This window comes from Eublepharis macularius, chromosome 8 (assembly GCF_028583425.1).
Source record: "Eublepharis macularius isolate TG4126 chromosome 8, MPM_Emac_v1.0, whole genome shotgun sequence".
NCBI lineage: Eukaryota > Metazoa > Chordata > Lepidosauria > Squamata > Eublepharidae > Eublepharis > Eublepharis macularius.
In genome coordinates, this window is record NC_072797.1 from 67,534,263 (window position 1) to 67,549,532 (window position 15,270).

The following is a 15,270-nucleotide window of genomic DNA, read 5'->3' on the forward strand; positions in this document are numbered from 1 at the left end:
GATCCAGTCTAAATTGGCAATTTCCACTGATCCACTCATCCCACTGCAGACCCCACTCATGTCATTCCTCAAAATCTCATATCCCCTAGGAGTAGCACTTCGTAGAGATCAGTGGGCTGCAGTAGTAGGGAAATTTCATTCTGTCATTGGAAAGTTTGGTCTGGATCCAACCCAATGTTGGGTTGGCTAGGAAATAAGGGCTAGGAAACATGCATACATGTAGATAGTTTCAGGTGGGTAGCTGTGTTGTTCTGTAGTAGAACAGCAAGATGGAGGTCCAGAATCACCACCACCACCACGGAAAACTGACATAGGTAAGCTTGTTCTGAATAACTCTGATCAGGCCTGATTAAGATATAGGCACACCCTGAAGAACCCCTAAGAGTCTAGTTAGCTTTTCTATATCAAATCCTAGCAAGAGGTACATCTCAAATAACATTTTAGATTCATTACTGGGTATTGTAGATAAGTAAATACAATGATAGAATCTCTGCTTCCATCCTAAGCCTTTATTAAGTCATGATTATTCAACTTTCTTAATATTAGCTCCATCAACAGAAAATATACCATCCATTGAAATTACACAGATCATTAAAGGAGAGCAATAACATGAGCCCAAGAAAGTGTCTTACCCCAAAGATAAGCAGGTCACAGGTAAGGAGCCCCTTCTAAGAAGCTCCCAATAAATTCAACTTCTCTTATTTATAAGGTTTCCAAAGCATTCCCTAACAATATCTAAGGACTCACATTCTTGACTATCCGGCCCTCCCAGCCAGCAGACACAGCTGCTAGGGCTGGGGAAGCCGCCTTTGCCACCGCAGAAGGGGAAAGCGGCAGGACCCATTCCCGTCCATCCGGGCACTCAGGGAAGTGGGCGGAGCTTGGTGCCTTAAAAGGTGGCTCTGCCCCCTGGCTCAGCACTTGAGCTTGACCTGCAGAGATTGAGAGCTTTCTGGAGCCTTTCAGAGCTATGAATTGGTCTAGCACAGTCAGTAGGACTCATACAAAACAGGAGGAGGAGAGAACACACTTTAGAGGGCTGGGTACAGCTGGCTTTGCTGAAGGCAGTCATGTCTAGGCAGCAGTAGCTACTTGGGAGAAGCTGTGCTATTCCCCTGGTTGCTACCTGCAAACTCCAGGATGAAAGCCAGGGCCCAGCACCAGGCTCAGTGGTTTGGTGAGACTTTTTCTTATTTACATTTGTTGCCTGTTGCCTATCAGTTTGGAAGGGCTAACGCAGGGTTAGACCTAGCCCCTGCAGGCCTCTGAACTATCTAGGCTTCTCCCCACACACACACACACACACTGTTTTCACTTTATTGAGAGGGAGTACTTACAGCAGCAACAGCAAAAGCCTTGCTGGAGGCTGCAGGGGTGGCTTGCAGCGATCTGAAGGGTAGATTGCTTCACACATTATTGCTACATAGTAGGGGTCTCCATTCCCAGAGTGGATGCTGGTATGCCCCCCTCTGTTTTTCCTTCTCAATTTTGCTGCCTTTTTAAGGCCTAAAGAACTGCTATTAAGCTTTCTCACTCACTCCACCTAATGGCATATTGTGTTATTGCACCTGCTTTAGAAAAAACTGGGGTTCTGTGCAAAGAAATAGAGGAACAGAAGTGGAGAGCAGAAGTAACCCTTTTGTTTGGCAATGTGTGAGATTTCATGAATAGCATTTAATTTATAACAGAACAAACTGACATTAAAGTACAATCGTCACAGTTACTAGGTGTTTGGCTTTGTGGGTTGCTGTAACAGCATGGTGGACTGCCACCAAAGAAAGCTATCCAAAAGTCACCCAAAAGAAAGGGGGAGAATGTATGCGCCCCACAACCAGGAGACCCGAGGCAAGTTTCCTCATCTTCTGAGTATGAGGAGGCATCAGGGACCTAGTGGAAAGGCCAGGGGCCAGAAGAGGAGGCTAGGTGGGGAATCTTCTAGAGGGAGTGCAGAACCTGCAAAGCTGTCACACAGGCACAGGGCACAGAAGTCTAAGATGTTATCTGACCTTTCTGACAGATTAGTGCAACTGATGGACAGTAGTCAATCTGGGCTAGTCTGCCATAATCCGGTCCTGTTGGGGTGGCAGTGAACCTTACTGACAAGGTCAGTAAGTACACTTGCCCCTAGCGAGGGTATATGGGGGGGCACTGGGGACGGCAATGGCATCCAGGCTCCCAGGCTTAATACATCTACTGGACATACTGGCTGGCCCATCCCTGGGTCAGGGCATGTTAGGAAGGTGGACCACTGGGGGACAGCCCCCTGGGAGTGCTTGGTAAGGGCTCACATTCTTGACTAACTATCTTACAACTTCAAACACCATACAAGGTTATCTATATTTGAAACATTTTCTTTAAAGTATATAAACATTGTTAGTTCATTCTTGCTTACTTTTTATCTTAGTCTATGTAAAATTAGTGATCTCAAGTTTCTCATGCATATAAATATATTTGACCTTCAATCAAAACACCCATCCGTGAATCATTTCTTTACTTCTGTGTATTTAGACATTCCTGTCATTCTCAGATGCCCTCTGTAGCTCACCCTCAACACATAGTATCTACTGATATGGGTTATATGGCTCTTCTAATCTACACAAGGCTATGCAACTGTGTCACTTGTTCCATGCCCCTGCCCAAGATTGTGCCTCCAGGCTCCCTTTGTGGCATGTCTAGCTGTGGGGCCACGCTAGCCTTCTTTCTGTTGCAAAGACATCTTATATGGCCTTCTTAGTCAAATTCAGCAACAGTTCCCTTATAGTTTTAGCTGTATTCATGACAAGCTACCTATCCAGCCTTGTCACATTTTAGCCTAGTATGAAGATCATGGCTATCCATGGTTGTTTTTTCCTGGCATCAGGTACTGAAAAATATACTGTCATTTGTACATGAAAGTTTCATGTGTTAATTGCTTTGAAAAGAAACACAATTCTTACTAAAATGTAGTATTAATGGAATATTAAGGAAGCATGCAATTTGGTCTTGATTAGAGATGGGCACAAACAGAAAAAAACCCGATCATGATGTTCATTGTTCATTACCATCCACGAACAGGGATTCACGAACAACCACAAACATGGCCCTGTTCACAAACATGTTCGTGGTTGGCTGTTCGTGGGGGCCAGCAGGCTCTCCTCCAGCCATCATCCAAGTTTGGTCAAGATCCCTACTGCACCAGTCGCAGAAACCTGACCTGAGCAGACACCAGGAAAGGTACCAATAATAAATAATAGCTTAGCCTCAGAGCCTGGCAGCAGCCCTGGAACTTGAAGGGTTAGATCCCTATCCCACCACACACAAAGAAAATTCAAGCTCCAATGCACTCTATCAAAATGCCAATAGCAGCTGTCTCTCCCTCTTCACTGTCTGCAAACTAAGCCAGAGCTGGGAGCTCTCCCCCTCCCCCTGCTCTTTGCTCCCTTGTTGTAACAAATTTGAAGCTCCACACTTGAAAGGAAGTCCTGCCTATCAAGCCAAATTGGTCTTAGATTGGGGTTTCCAGGACAACAGCAGTTCAGACAGAGTTCAGACAATCCCTGCCTAAGTTGCCAAGGGAATTGATTGCAGGTGCCAGACTGTCTGGCTTGACAAACAGCAATGAACAGCAACGAACGAGGCTTGCAATGACCACCTGTTCATTTAGAATGGGGCCTCATGAACAGCTTGTTCGCGAACAGCAGATTGGGCTGTTTGCGGCTTTTATTTTGTTCATATTGCTGTTCGTGCCCATCTCTAGTCTTGATCAGCAGTATGTAAAGAACATGGCCTTTGCCTAATGTGGCAGAAGGGTTTAATTCTGAACCATAATCCAGTCTTTCACCCATAGATTTTGTTTGCTGATGGTACAAAAAAGCAGTTGTCAAAGATAAAGAAATAGTTGTGCAGCAGTGAAGATTAGGAGCATATCAAATGAAGCTGTCTGTGCTTCTTTATGTGTGTGCAAAAATGGTGCTTATACACTACATCTACATTTATGTAGTTATATCACTGTGAAGAATATGCTGGATTTACAAAAGGTTTGAGACCAGCCATCACAGCTCTTCAGCTTGTATGGGAAACGTTGCTGTTCCCTTTCCTGCTGAAAACAGAAAAAGCATTTTAAAAAAAACCCTCCACAAGCAACGATAATAGTATTTAAAGTGTTAGATTTCCAGGTAAGTTAAATTACTGCGTTCGTCCTTAAAAATTTCTTGTCCTGCCTTATATCATGTTACCTTGGCATATGCAGTATTCCCTGCATGCCCTTCTAATTAGAACTGGGAATAGGGCAAATAGTGAGGAAACATTAGTCAACTTTTTAAGGGCCTGCTCCTCTAGTGTGCTGAGTGTCTCCTGAAATAGATCTCAGTGTCATTTATTCTTATCACTGTCAATGGCACCTGAGTATGCGCCATCAGTAAAAGGACATTCTCATCTGTGCACAGAATTAGATTATTAGAGACATTTTAAAAAGAACTCTTAATGATGATTACTGTATATTCAGGTTGAACAAGGGAAATAAAAGGATTGTAATGTGTTTTCTTAAAGAAACTGTACCCGGAATACTTGATATTAAGAAGACAAATTGTTTGCTTGAATGCAAAAAATTTTATACCTATTCTTTCCAAATAATCACATAGTGTATTTCATAGATATAAAACATGATCTTCTATTGACACTTTTGTTGCTTATTGCCAAGCATTAATGACATAGGTATTAGTTAATTATTTAGAAATTGCATATTCCATCTCCTCAGGGTCAAACCACACGAGACAAAATACACTTGAATTACACTCAAATTACGAAATACACTTGAATTACCCATGTAACTCGAGCGTTTTTTGTCTTGTGTGGTGAGACCCTCAGAGACCTGCTTAAGGCAGTTCCACTGAAATGTTGTCCATAGATGCAAAGAACATAAATATATATGTAGTGTTTTAGTGAAATAGCATTTTTCACAGATTTAAGTAAATCCCCAATTAGTTTTCATTAAAACTAATCTTTCAGTTATTCACTTTGCATTTATTGTATGAAGTCTGCAATTCCTACTTTCACATGCAGCACATTCCTCTATCGACTGAAGAGCTTTATATGTGCATCAGAACTGCTGGATTTTAGCCACCACACTTTACAAGCTTGGAATTTCAGACTAGGAATCTACTCTCCTGAAGCAGAGTAGCTTCTAAAGTGTGTTGGCTGAAATCCAGCAGTTCTGATGCACATATAAAGCTCTTCAATTGATAGGGGAATGTGCTGGATGGGAAGGTAGAAATTGCAGGCTTCATACAATAATACAATAAATGCAAAGTGAATAACCAAAATTTATTAGTTTTAATGGAGGGGAGGGAGGAGCAAAGCTGTTTGGGAGCCATACAGCTCAGCTCCATTTTTTTTTCTTTGCCCCTGAATCACTTGATTTTAGCCTGGGGACTAGAGCAAATGCTGCCAGGTAAACTGCCCCTTTTTTCTAATTTGTATTTGAAGAAGCTTTCTTGATAAACAGGCTCACAGCAATCAGGTTTTGCAAATTTTTAAATTAAAACAAACCTTGTATAAAATAGAAATAGAAATATGACAACAATAGTGACAGGTCTACACATATGCATATATAAAAGGCTCCCAAATATCTAAAAACAAATCCATATGCAATTCTCATATGCCATATATTCAAATACTGATAAAGTTATAAGGTTCACAATCCACTGAATTACAGCAGGTAATATAAGTCTTGTAATATAAGTGTTGTAACATAAATCTTTTGGCTCCAGTAAGAGCAGGGAGGGTCAATTTTCACTGATCGTAAGTAGAGATGGGCATGAACCGTAAAAAAAACAAACCATGCGGTTCATGGTTCGTCAAATTTCACAAACCACAAACCACGAACTTTCACAAACCTGCCTCTGGTTTATAAACCGGTTCATTTGGTTCATGAAAACGTCACATCCAGGTAAGAAAATCATCACTTCCGGGTCAGCAGAAGTTCACTTCCGGGCCAACAGTTCACTTTCAGGTCAGCAGAAGGTCTGCAGGAAGTCCATCCCCTGTTGCCTAGGAAACTGATTGATTGGCACCAGTCTGTCTGCAGTGACGAACCAAAAAATGAACCAAACAAACCAACCTAAAAGTTTGTGGCGGTTCGTCAGAAATGGGATCTGACGAACAGTGGTTCACAAACCACGAACCAGCCTAGTTCATGCTCAATTTTGGTTCGTATTTCGGTTCGTGCCCATCTCTAACCGTAAGTTAGCTTCCAAGAAACAGGCAAATAGTTTAAAAGTACATAAGCACCCTCAAAAACCAATGAATATTCTAACACAAAGTTGATATGAGTAATGACTTCCTTCCAAATAACTGAAAAGCCCCAAAGCATATGTTTAAGAGACATGTCCTGTAAGTTACAACAGCAGAATGTAGACACTTTACTTAATCCTTTACTAAAAGGGCACTGTGGTGTCCAATATATCCTCCTAAGCCTAGGTTTGTAAAATCAGATCATATAACTGCTCCCATTTACTCCAGTTTCTCGTTATTTCATTTTAGTCTCCTTTTCTCATACCACTATAAGTATCTGAATACAGCAGACTGCACTGCAAATAAAATCAAACAATATCCCCAGAGTACAGCTTTTTGTAGATGTTTAGCCAGAACAAACAGTGTGGCACTGTTACAAAATATTGTCCAAGAGCCAATAAAACTTTAACAAATTTTACAGATAATTTCCACAATTCACATTTAGGTCTTTGGACATGAATAAGAATAAGAGCCTGATTCAGAATGAAAGCAGCATATAGCTGTAAAAGGCAGTGGCCATGTTTTCCACAACTTCTGTTTCACTTTCTTTTCACTTGCAGCAATTCTCAGTAACGATCTACAAAATTATTTTTCATAGTTGGTCAGCACAGGAAACTACTATGATAAAGATCATGAACAAGTTTGAAGAGAATACGCATCCTCTCATAAGCAAGCATGTTAATGGTTCAGTTGGATTATAGCCTTATAGATTAAGGCTGCAATCTTGTCTATCCCTCTGAAGGTACTGGGACTGACTTCTGAATATGCAGGGATAGGCTTGGTTGCATTCCAGTTTCAGTCTAAGAATACTTGTTTATGGATCATAGCAGTTTGTTCTGTAAAAATATTTAACCAGTCTTTTGGTTAAGAAGGAAATGTTAAAATATAAAAAGAGATGTAGGGAAGAAGGAAGCACTGAGAGAGAGAGAGAGAGAGAGAGAGAGAGAGAGAGAGAGGCAATCATAGGCAGATTTTTTAAAACTATAGAAGATTAATTAGAAGAGAACTGATGAGATCATGTTGAGAATATGAATGAACAAATGGTGTCGTGCAGGCTTGAAATTCAATCCAAATTATTTTCATACAAATTTTATCTTGAAATGCTTTTGGATTTTGCAATAGAATAATTAAAATGCTACAATGGCATTCAACAGTGAGACAAGGAAGATAAATAAAGAAACTAGAGAAAATAAAGAAAATAAAGAAACTATATGATGGTTTGGACATGGTTTTCAAGGAAGTGAAGCTTGAAGCAAGGTGTGTTTTTTTATTTTCCAGATGCCAGGAAGGTCTTATACACTGCATGAGGCAGGTTGAATCAATGAATGGGTAGGAACTGAACTATATTTACACACAGAGTACAGTGATGAGTCATAAACAAAATCTCTGCAAAAAAAAATTAAGTCTATTTAGAAAGTTTGTTTAATCAGATGGCGATTCTTTTTTTTCTGCAAAGAATCAACCTACAGGACCAAATTGGTAGATGCATACAGTGTTTGAGGTGTGATGAAGCCTGGTAGCTTTAGCATATACCTGCCCTACAAATCAATTTACATCTCCAACATGATTGGTCTTACATTAGTGAAGATCACCTTTACTCCTCTTTCCACAAACAAAAGAGAAAATCAACCATCTAGAGAAAGACCACTAATCCTTCCACATTTTAGACAATTTATGCTTCCTCTGACAAAATAAAGAGATGTGATTTGTCTAGAAGTGTTTATCACTGTCCAGGGACTCTGAACAATTCAGAAGAAATGAAAGGGAAGTAAACGATGTGAACCCAGAAACAAGAGAGCATCTCTTGAGAAGCAAAATACTATTACAGAAACAATAAAAGACTGGCCCAGTGATTCCCTAATCTTAGCAAACAACTCAAACAGGCTTAGTATCCCAGTTAGTACTAATATCAAAGGATAGAGAGAGATGAGTGGACAGAAGGATGGACTATATAATGCAAGAACTTCTACCTTTTCTGCCAACTGGTCACACATTTATTTATATATTCAGTAAATTTTAAGCTGAGGTTGTATATGGTTTTATCTTCCTTTTCAACAACTCTGTGAGATAGGTTAGGCTGAGGAATAGTGATTGGCACAAGAGTAAGCTTCATGGCAGAGCGGCGATTCAAACCTAGTACCAGTATGGTACAGTAATTAGAGATAGCCAGCATGTCATACTGGTTAAAATGTCAGACTAGGTTTGGGAGACACAGGGTCAAATCACCACTCTGCCTTTTGCCACACTGCCATAGAAACATGTAACCTTGGGTCAGTCTATGGCCATTTCCCCACATCCTTAAAATAGCGTGACATTCACCAAATGCTAGCAGCTTCCTTGCACTATTTCGTGGTGCCACAATAATGGAATCATCACTGTCTGCCTCCAGGTGACGTCAGAAATAGTGCAAATTATTATGCGACTCAGATGAAAAACTAATTAAGAAAATGTACCTCTTTTTAATGCAAATGAAAAGGAATGAAGGGGTGGAAAAATGTAAAACTTTATGGATGCAGAATCTAGGAAATAACATTGACTCAGCACAATGGAGCAAAATATGGAAAGTGAATGTAAAAATAACTAAATCTGTTGCATTCAAAGAGAACTTATATGTTTTACAGGTGGTATCTAACACCGGATAGATTGGCCAAAATGTATAAATATGTGTCAAATAAATGTTGGAAATGTGGGAAACATACAGGGACATTTTTTCATATGTGGTGGTCCTGTAAGGAAGTGCATAAGTACTAGATAATGGTGCATGACTTCATACAAACTGTGCTACAAATTTCAATTGCTCTCAAACCAGAGAGTTTTTTGCTAAACTGTATACCAGACATAGACAAGGAACAGATGCATTTTACTATTATGTAATAACTGCAGCTAGAATTTTATTTGCGTCTTACTGGAAATGACAAGCAATACCCAAACAGGAGGAACGAATAGAGAAGATAATGGAAACTGCAGAAATTGACAAATTAACTTCTATATTGAATGGACAAGTAGAAGAAGACTTCTTTACACCTTGGAATCCCTTTTATGAATGGATGTACAGAACAGAATGTACAGAATAGAATCCAACATGATGGCAACAATGCATGAAATATCAGAACTTACAGTTATAAATTCTAGAAGCCTTGGAGAATTATAATGTTGAGTTAAGCAAGCCTACTGAAACTGTACTGAACTGTACTGAAAACTTCATTGCTCCTTTTATCTGTTTTCTTTCTTATCTGGAAAAATAATAAAAAATATAATTTTAAAAAAAAGAAATAGTGCAAGGAAGCCACTAGCATTCAGTGAATGTTGCACTATTTTAAGGTTGTGGGAAAATGTCCACTCTGTCTCTCCCTCAGCCTATCTTACCTAATGGAGTTGTGAGAATAAAAATCACATCACATTGTTATGAGGATAAAATAAGAAAGAGAGGATCAAGTATACCATCCTGAATTTTTTGGAAGTGTACTAAATATATAGATTTTAACAAAGAAAATGACTTTGCATAAAGAACTTCTTTTGAAGGAAATTATAAATGGCAATGAAGATTCTTTTTTAAAAAAATAGACTTGAATAGGAACAGAAGTAAAGTTAATAAAAGAGATTGTTTAATTTTGGACAGGCAGGCTTTTGAATTAATTTTAGTTATATACAAAATTGTTATAATGATTTCTATTACTGTCTTGTTGATAGATTCAAAAGTTACAGCAGTCTATTCTCTAACAAATTATATTGAGGCATACATAAGCACACATCTATAGATAAACACACACAGCACTGATGCGGAAGATTTATTTGTCTGGAAAGACAGAAGGTGCAACTACATGCTGCCTTGGAAAACAAAGGCCCAAACCTGCATTTGCTGAGGTAATCCTGAAGTGATATAGGAGAGATGAGGAGGGGTCATCATGGCTCTTTGGCACAGAAGTGGCTTTGCATGCAACAAGTCCCAAGTTTGAACCCTGATATCACCACTTAAAGGATGTCCAGATAAATATCTACTTTTTTCTATGCCCGAGAACATGGTTGCCAACCTCCTGGTGGGGCCTGAAGATCTCCTGGAATGACAATTGATCTCCAGATTGCACAGAAATCCCCTGGAGAGACTGATTGGTTTGGAGGGTAGACTCTGTGTGGCATTATACCCCACCCTCCCCAGCTCCATTTCCACATCTCCAGATAGGTTTGCCAGCCTCCAAGTGGTGGCTGGAGATCTCCTAGAATTACAACTGATCTCCAGGCAACAGAGAACAGTTCCCGTGGAGAAAATGGCTGCTATGATGGGTGAACTCTATGGCATTATACCTCACTGAGGCCCCTCTCCTCCAAAACCCCTACCCTCTCCAGGCTCCACCCCCAAAATCTCCAGGAAATCTCAAGGAATTTCTCAAACTGGAGATGGCAACCCTATCTCCAAAGATTTCCCAACCTGCAATTGTCAACCCTACCTGTGGAGCTAGGGAGCTGCTTTCAGTTAGATGAGACAATACTAAGCTAAATGGACAAATGGCCCCACCTGGTCTTATTGCAGAACTTTACTGATGCCATTATTGATGCATAGTTTGAATAGTGAGATACCCGATGTAACATTTTTTCTATTTCTGCATTCCTTACTATAATCTTACTTTTTTATTTTCTGTGAGTGTTGGATTTATTGTATATTTTTCTACTTTTACTGTGTCTCCCTTTGTACTTGGGTACTTCCTTCATACTTGGGTACTTTCCTTTGTTGGTCTGTTGAAAGGATGACCTTTGTTCTCAACTGATACAAGACAAGTAAAATGAAGGGCCTTTGCAGAGGAGAATTGACAGGGGCTGCTTAACCCTTGCCACTAATTCTTCTCTGAAAATGGCCTTGGTTTAAGAGCCTAGTAGCTGGGTAAAAAATGATCATAATAAGAAAGACCATTTGTAGGGGAGAATCTGCAGGCCGGAAGAAGGGTTAAACCTCTCCCATATATTTAATGATTATTCTTCACCTCAGACCCAAAAATGGCCTTTCAGTGAGACAGATGTTTTTGTTTTAATGCACAGTTGTTATAAGCCTGGGCCTAGTGAGACCTAGTGGCTCTGGGGAAACCTGCAGTAAAGTGACTGGACGGCCTACATTTCTCAGATTCCCTTTGGCCCCTGTGATTGGGTAAGAGGGGATTCTGAGAAAAGGGATAAAAGGCCTCACCACAGTGGGAGGGGGTTCACTCCTAGGGAGTAGAGCTGAGGAGAGGCTGTTGCAGACGGAGTGATCCCTCAACTAGAGGGGGTAAGGCAGTTGGAAGCCAGTTGCCAGGAGATAGTTAAGAACAGTCTAGTAGACGTGTTAGGGTGTGTTAGTTTATTTATTCACCAAAAGTAAAAAATAGTGCCCCCTTATATTTTTTTCTTTATGTATACGTATATGGTCAATGTTTTTAATATAGATATATAATAAACAACTCTTTTAAACAACAGAATAAATTGCATTGACTTCTATTAATGGTTAATAATAACACTTTTACATTATCTTATCCGTCATTAGTTAAGCATTCCTTCTAGAATTCCTTTTCTTGTAGGGAGTTAATGGAGTTCATAAGCAAACATGCATGTTAGATATTAGGAAGACAAAAAATCTTGGAAGGGAGAGGAGCAAGTGAAGGGTGGGTGAAGGGTGGTGAATTATTGGAAGCTCAAGCTTCCAATAATATTCCAATAATATTGTCAATATTCTGGTAAGACAAATGTGGTAGGGAACTCACTATGATGGGGAAAACTTAAACCCCAACAAAGGAAGCCTACTACCCAAATAAAGAAAGTATATTCAAATTCTTTATTCTAGAAAAATAACATTTATTGGTTAGCCAAGGCAAGTTTCTGACACCCAAAAGAATCCACAGCAGATACAAAGCAAAGATACAAGGAAAGTAAAGTCTCTTGCTAGGGCATCATGTCTTTAGGAGAAAAAACAGATAAAATAGCACAGAAAAACTCCTTGGTCCTAGAATACCTGAGCAGCAATGGGCCTTCAAGCCTCTCCCATTATTTCCAATGCGCAATCCTGTCATTCCTTTTAGTACATCCCATTTAAAGAGGTGGTGAAAGCACAGAATACTGAGATCAGCTGAGAATCAAAAGGGGATCAATCCTAAACAGATGCCACTTTCTTCAGTGGAGCTTATTCACAGGAAAGTATTTTTAGGCTTGCACTGTCACGCCTGGGAGAGATTAGGGAATCCTGAAGAGGGGAGATACTTAGAGGATGGTACACTTTTGCTCTGAATTCTGGCAATTTCCTGAATGTGAGGAATATGCATTTTTTTGCCAGGCCGAAGCCAAGGGCCTTCCCGCCCCTTTCCTTCCCGTCTTGGTAATCATCATCATCTCAGTGCCAAACTCATGGAAGCACTTTCAGAGCTCTGCGCCCTGCAGGTCCACCCAAGGTACTTGCAGGGCAAGCAGAGGAGAAGCAGGCATCCAACATGCTGCCTTGGCAGGGCCTCCGGATGACAGCGTGTGTGTGCGTGCGTGTGCTACAGCCCTCAAGAAACTCTCTTCACAGCAGCCGCCTGTGGTAGAAGTGAGAGGAAGAGAACGCCACAACCCGCCCCCCCCCCCCAAGGCACCAAAGCCTGGGCCAAATGAAGGAGGCGAAGCTCCGGGCCTGCCGAGTAATTAGAGGTGCCTGCTGGGGCAGTGGCTGCGGAGCCCTTCCCCTCCACATGCTTTTTGCGCCTTTCCACCTTTTGGCACGTCGCAAGCTCTTCTCGCCTCAGTATTACCAGAGACAGCAAAAACACAAACAGGTGAGCCAGGCATGCACGAGCGCCTATTTGCTGGGGAAGAGGCCTACGTGGCTGCCCCAGTTTCAAAGAGGCTGACCTGCCGCCCGGGTCAGGTGACCATCCTGCCTCTCCCCTAGATCCGGCTCTGTTAACTTGTCCTGAAGGGCGGTATATAAATCGAATGTTGTTGTTTGTTGTTGTTGTTTGTTGTTGTTATTAAGAATGGCATATAGAATAGATATGCTTACCCTTCAAAGTTATAGATCTGGGGTTGAGATCCCTTTTCCCCTGTGATGACCATAATCTTTTGCAGAACCTTAAAGTTGCACTGGAAAATTATGGCCTACATACTATCAACACCATTTTGTAAAAATTGTGCTTCTTTTTTTAACTTTACTCTAAAACTTAATACTGCAAGCCCACCAGAATCACCATCAATCTAACTACAGCTTGCCTTGAAATCCACAAGATAAATTACAAATCTTATAGAACCAGCAAACTATATTCTAGCCACTCAAAACTGCTTTTTAAAATCCACTCATGATTTACCTAGTAAGACATATGGCTCTTTTAGAGTTGATTTAAGGTCTGCTACTTTATATCTGAAGAAAAATATTTGTGAAAAGGGTCTTATCACACACAAGTGGCACATAGTTAATACAAAAAAAATCTTTTAAAGACAGTTGGCAATATGTTAGGACTGTCATAAAGAGTGGACTGCAATCAAATAATCATGTCTAGACATTGTGAGAGAAACCTGACTGTTATCAGACTACTCATTCAGGTCCCTAGCAGCATCACGACGCTCTCTTCTGTACTGCTTTGCATGACCTAGTGTCAGCTATCAAAAAATGTTGCTTTAAATATGCTGAAAGAAATATGCTTCTGACAGCTCAGCAAGCGAATAGGCTGGGGGTGGGGTGTGAAAAGCCTTGGCAACAAAAGCCCTTTAAAGAGAAAGAAAGTTGAAGGAGAAAGGTCCATTAGATATTCAAGGAACCTGAAAAGAAAAATGATTCTTTTCATATTCTAATTCAATTTTGCTCACTGCTAATTGAGTAACCACTGAGAAGCAGGAATGTGGTTAGTAATTCCGCAGGTACTAAACCTGTCCCATGCATCTCAAAGGTCAGAATCAGGACAAAGACTGCCTCAAATACAAAAGACCTGACCTGCTCTAAAATAAAGAAGATGGGATTTGAGCTGTTGTATTACAACATATGCTTCCTGTATCTCCTCTACCACATCATATGGGCAGCACAGCCTCTTTAACAGGAACGCAACCACCTTCTACAGGAGTTTGCTGCACAGCTCCTGTCACTTAAACATTTGTACTGATAGTGGTTTCTAAATATTTTATGTGACAGCTTTAATAACCATTTTTAAAAATAAAATGGGATATGGCAGCAGGTATTAGGTAAGTGAAACCAGAAAAAGGGGAAACATTCATTCTTCCTTTAGAAATCTGCTACATTTCTTCCACATGCTCAGATACAATAGCACATAAAACAGGGATAACATACCTGTAACTTATGTTCATCAAGTTCTTCTGTGCTGACACACATGGGACTGCGCAGGGGCAGGCCAGCCGCCGGAAGATTCTTTACCGTTTTTTTGAGCTCCGAAGGGGCCGTTGGTCGCGCGCCTCAGCGACCGTTTCTCGCCCAAACAGTCACATGCCCTAACAGCAACCAACGGCCCCTTCCCTCAGGTCTTCCTTGCCGCCGCTTTGAAATATATACCTAGAATATTATCTTTTTTTTTTTTTTTGGAATTCACAGCAGGGCAGGAGGGAGGGATGTGTGTTAGCACAGAAGAACTCGATGAACATAAGTTAGAGGTATGTTAACCCTGTTTTCATCTTCGTTCTTCTGTGCCTCCACACATGGGAGAGTACCAAGCTTCATACAATAAGGAAGGTGGGGTGAAGTCCAACTCTATTTTATTATATACCACAAGCAGTAGTACAAAAAAAACTTGTTCAAAACTATTAAAGTTGGTCCATTTTATACACACACACACACACACAAAGTTTCATTCTCATCATTGGAGTAAGGCATTCCAGTGTACCCTTATGAGAACAAGGAGTGTAGGACAGCCTTGGCCACAGCAACATCTTGTTGTACATTGACATCCATAGTATAATGCTTTACAAACATGTCAGCAGATGACCACGTAGCCGCTTTACAAATGCTAACCAGCAGCACACCCCTGATAAGTGCTGATGACGCTGCCTGAGACCATGTGG

At 40.6% G+C, this 15,270-nt stretch overlaps 1 protein-coding gene across 1 annotated transcript in view; it reads right to left on the reverse strand.

Annotated features, from left to right (window-relative positions):
- TMEM232 (transmembrane protein 232) overlaps positions 1 to 15,270 on the reverse strand; it is a 263,702-nt gene that overhangs the window by 124,988 nt on the left and 123,444 nt on the right. The window lies entirely within an intron of this gene.